Source organism: Tamandua tetradactyla, chromosome X (genome assembly GCF_023851605.1).
Source record: "Tamandua tetradactyla isolate mTamTet1 chromosome X, mTamTet1.pri, whole genome shotgun sequence".
NCBI lineage: Eukaryota > Metazoa > Chordata > Mammalia > Pilosa > Myrmecophagidae > Tamandua > Tamandua tetradactyla.
In genome coordinates, this window is record NC_135353.1 from 16,042,404 (window position 1) to 16,047,554 (window position 5,151).

The 5,151-nt window shown below is 39.1% G+C and overlaps 1 pseudogene; it reads left to right on the forward strand.

Annotated features, from left to right (window-relative positions):
* The first annotated feature begins 136 nt into the window (after positions 1 to 136).
* LOC143671436 (glyceraldehyde-3-phosphate dehydrogenase pseudogene) lies at positions 137 to 1,140 on the forward strand (annotated as a pseudogene).
* Positions 1,141 to 5,151: the final 4,011 nt, after the last annotated feature.

The window sequence follows — 5,151 nt, forward strand, 5'->3', positions numbered from 1 at the left end:
GAAATGTGACCCCTGCCATACAGCATACAAAAAATGCATAGAATTGAATGAAAATATATAATATCAAAAAATGTGGAGCTTGCTTGACAGACAGCCTCATCTTTTCATGCTGTGCCAGGCACATCTCTGAGGCATGATGATTACGGTTGGAATGAATGGATTTGGCCATATTGGACACCTGGTCACCAGGGCGGCTGTAAACTCTGGCAAAGTGCAGGTTGTTACCATTGATGACCCCTTTATTGACCTCAACTCCATGATCTACATATTCCAATATGATTCCACCCATGGCAACTTCAAAGGCACTGTCAAGGTTGAGAACAGGAAGCTTGTCATCACTGGGAACCCCATTACTATCTTCCAGGAACAAGACCCTACCACCATCAAATGGGGTGATGCTAGTGCTGAATATGTTGTGGAGTTCACTAGTGTCTTCACAACCATGGAGAAGCCTTGGGGCTGACTTGAGGGGTGGTGCCAAAAAAGGTATCATCTCTGCCCCTTCAGTTGATGTCCTCACGTTTCTGATGGGCATGGACCATGAGAAGTATGACAACTTCCTCAAGATCATCAGCAATGCTTCCTGCACCACCAACTGCCTGGCCCTCCTAGCCAAGGTCATCCATGACAACTTTGGCATCGTGGAGGAACTCATGACCACCGTCCACACCATCACTGCCACCCAGAAGACTGTGGGTGCCCCCTCTGGGAAAATGTGGCATGACCCCATGGGGCTGCCCAGAATATCACCCCTACATCTACCAGTGCTGCCAAGGCGGTTAGTGAGGTCATCCCAGAGCTGAATGTGAAGGTCACTGGCATGGCCTTCCATGTGTCCACCCCCAAAGTGTCCATCATGGATCTGGCCTGATGACTGGAGAAAGTAGCCAAGTATGATGACATCAAGAAGGTGGTGAAGCAGGTGTCAGAGGATCCCCACAAAGGGCATCCTGGGCTACACTGAGGACCAGGTTATCTACTACGACTTCAACAGTGAAAACCCACTCTTCCACTTTTGGTGTTGGGAGTGGAATTGTCCTCAAGGACCACTTTATTAAGCTCATTTCCTGATATGACAATGAATTTGGCTACAGCAACAAGATGGTGGAACTTATGGTGTACATGGCATCCAAAGAGTAAGAGCCCCTGGATCACCAGCTTGAGAGAAAAAGAGGCTCTCAGTTGCTGGGGAGTCTTGGCCCCACCTCAACACCCCAGAACTGAGAGTTGCCCATTCTCCACAACTTCCATCCCAGAGCCCTCGAGGAAGGTGAGAGGCTGAGAGCCCTTCCTTGTCATGTACCATCAATAATGAACACCCAGCCAAGAAAAAATGTGGGGCACAGGTAAAATACTGCTGAGAAGTAACTCTATACAACTAAATGCTTACATTAGAAATGAGAAATGTCTAATAAACTAAGTTTGTAACTCAGGAAACTAGGAAAGGAAGAATAAATTGAACCAAAAGCAATCTGAAGGAAGCAAATAAAAAAGATAAAAGAAATCAATAAAATTGAGAATAGAAGAAGATATGAGAAGTCAATGCAACAAAAAGTGTATTCTTCAAGAGATATCAATAAAATCGTTAAAACTCTAGTAGGTCTGATAAAGATGAAAAGCAAGAAGACACAAATCATGAATATCACGTTTGAAACAAAAGGTATCACTAGATATTTTGCAGTCACTTAAAAGGGAATATTGTGAAAAGCTTTATGTTTATGAATTCAACAACTTCAAAGAAATGGACCAATACCTTGAGAACCAAAATCTACCAAATCAGATCCAAAATAAAACAGAAAATCTGAATACTCATTTTAACCATTAAAGAAAAATCATTCATAATCAAAGCCCCCCACTCCCCCCTCTCCAAAATCCAGGCCCACATGGTTTCACTGCAGAAGTCTAGTAAACACTTAAAGAAGAATTAACTGCAATTTTACAAAATCTCTTTCAGAAAATAAAGGAGAAGGGAGCACCCCTTAACTCCTTTCATGAGGCTCGTATTTACCTGACACCAAAACTATACAAAGATGATACAAAAAGAAACCATAGAACATATCTCTTATGAATTTAGATGCAAAAATCCTCCACAAAGTATCAGCAAACCAAGTCTAAACAAAGTATAAAAGAATTCTATACCATGAACATACGGAGTTTATTACAAATGTGCAAAGGTGGTTAAACATTAGAAAAGCAATCAATGTAATTCACCATATCGACAGGCTAGAGATGAAAATTCATATCAATTATTGTAGAAAAAGCATTTGACAAAATTCAATACTGTCATGTTTGGGGCTTTGGGTGGCAGAATCCCCAGGATGACTTTTCTGTTGTTGTTTTGCTATATCCTCAGCAAAGATGGTATCATCTGATGTTTAAATAGGTTTACTTCTGCAGCACTTTTATAAGAGTAACAGTGGGAGCATGACAGAGTCTTGTGCACCTTACATTGAGGGATCATGCAACTGACTGCAGGAAGATTTTCATCCAGAGACAATTCTCAGAATTTAAGGAGTCTCCCCGCCTCACTTATGTATGTATTTAGTATAGGCAGTTCCATGTGTTTTTTAAATAAGAAGAGTCATAAGCATTTTGTAAGGGTAAACCATTTTTTAGGTTTTGAAAGTTACATCTGTGCTGAGGTGGTCTTAGCTGAGAAAATCTCGTCGCTACAATTGCATCATATCCTTAAGTGGCGTATAGTGTCTGTCCTGTGGAAAGATTTACTGGTGTTTTTTTAGCTACTGTTAATTTTGTGGCCATAATGTTCCTTGTATATGCCTCTGTTTTAGTTTCCTAGGCTGCTCAAAATAGAAACCATGAAATGGGTTGGCGTAAACAATGGGAACTTATTAGGTTACAGTTTGGGACATAGAAAATGTTAAAATCAAGGTACTATCAAGGCAATGCTTTCTTCTAAAGAGCAGTTACCAACAATTCAGGGCTCCTCTTTCAGATGGCAAGTCACATCTGCTGGTGTCTCCCTTCTCTTCTGGGTTTCGATATTTCAGCTTCTTACTTCCTTGGCTTTCTCTCTCTCTCTCTCTCTCTCTCTCTCTCTCTCTCTCTCTCTCTCTCTCTCTCTCTGTATTTATTCCATTTATAAACTTCAGTAATAGGATTAAGAGCCACCCTGAATGAAGTGAGTTATACTTTAACTGAAGTAGTCTCATCAAAGGTTAATTTACAATGGGTTTACAGCCATAGGAATGGATTAGATTTAAGAACATGTTATTCTGGAGTACACAGAGCTTCAAACCACCACAACCACCAATACCTCTTCATGCTAACAATTCTTGACACACCAGGAGTAGAGAACTTCCTCACATTGATACAGAGCATCTACAAAAATCTACAGCCAACATTATATGTAAGATGGAAGACTGAATGCTTTCCTGTTAAAGTTGAAAGTAAGGCAGGTATCTCAGATTTCACCACTCTTATCTAAAAAATTACTAGAATTCTTAGCCAGTACGATAAGACAAGAAAATAAAGGCACACAGATCAGAAAGGAAGAAATAAAACTGCCCCTACTTGCAGATGACATCATTGTCATTGTCTATGTACAGAACCCCAGAATCTACAAAACAACTCCTAGAACTATGGAGCGAGATTAACAAAGACATGAGATAAAAGATCAATGCAAAAGATTGATTGCATTTCTATATACCATGAACTTGCAAAAACAAACTGAAAGCAATATCATTTGCAATTATTCTCAAGAAATATTTAGGAATAAACAAGTAAACAAGTAAAGGATCTGTATATTAAAGTTTACAAAATGCTTATGAAAGAAATTAAATGATACTTTCAAGAAGGGAGAGACATACTATGTTTATAGATTGGAAACCTCAGTGTAGGAAATATAAAAATTCTCCCAAAATTGGTCTAAAGGTATAATGAAATTCCTATCAAAATAAGGCATACTTTTTCAAGGCTATAGAAAACTTATTCTAAAATTTATATGGAAATATATGAGCCCTAGAACAGCTAAAACAATCTTGATAAAGGAGAATAAAGCAGGTGCAACCACTCTACATAATATTGAGGCCTATATAACAATAGGAACCAAACCAATGTGAAATTGGTGGAGATATAGACACACTGATCAATGGAACAGAATACAGATCTTTGAATAAACTCACATACATAGGCTCAACTGATTTTACAAAGGTGCAAAAGCAATTTAATGGAGGAAGAATAATCTTTTTAACAAATAGTGGTGGAACAATTGCTATCCGTAGGAAAAAGAAGAACCTGGAACTGAACTGCACAACTTATAGAAAGCTCACCTCAAAATGGATCACAAATTTAAATGTAAAATGTAGAATTATAAAATGCATGTAGATTGAATTATGCACCCCAACAAATATGTTCTTAAACTTAATCCATGTTCCTGTGTGGATGAATCCATCTGTAAATAGGGCCCTTTCAAGATGTGTTATTAGTTAAGGAGCAGACACATTTGTGAATAGGATATTCCAAGATCTTATTTAGATATGTCCCAACTGAATCAGCATGTGCTTTAGTCTATATTACAGGAGTCCCTTGCAAGCAGCAGAAATTTGTACATGGTCAGTCAGAGAAACATAAGAGATCAAGGACTTCGCCATGTGACAGGAGGCAGAGATTCAAGCCAAGGGACCCCAAGAATTGTGGCAAGCAAGCACAGAGTGCTACAGACTTCTGGGGAAAAGCATGGCCTTGCCAATGCCTTGATTTTGGACTTCTAGCCTCCAAAACTGTTAAACAATAAAAGCACCATTCTGTGGTGCTTGTCATAGCAATTTTGGCAGATTCCCTTTAACAGGCAAATGGGTAAACACACTGTTACACACACACCACCATGGAATGCTACTCGGAAATTAAGAGTAAATGCAGTATGCAACAACTTGGATCAATCTTCAGGGAATTATGCTGTGTGACAAAAGCCAATCCCAAAAGGTTACACACTATGTGATTCATTCATAAAACATTCCTGAAGTAATGACATTTTAGAAATGGAGAACATATTAGTGGTTTCCAGGGGTTGAGGAGGGGTTGACAGGAGTTGGGTGTGGTTATAAAAGAACAAGAGTAAGGATCCGTGTGGTGATTAAACTCTTCTGTATCTTTATGAAAGCCAATATCCTGGTTGTGGCATTGTACTAT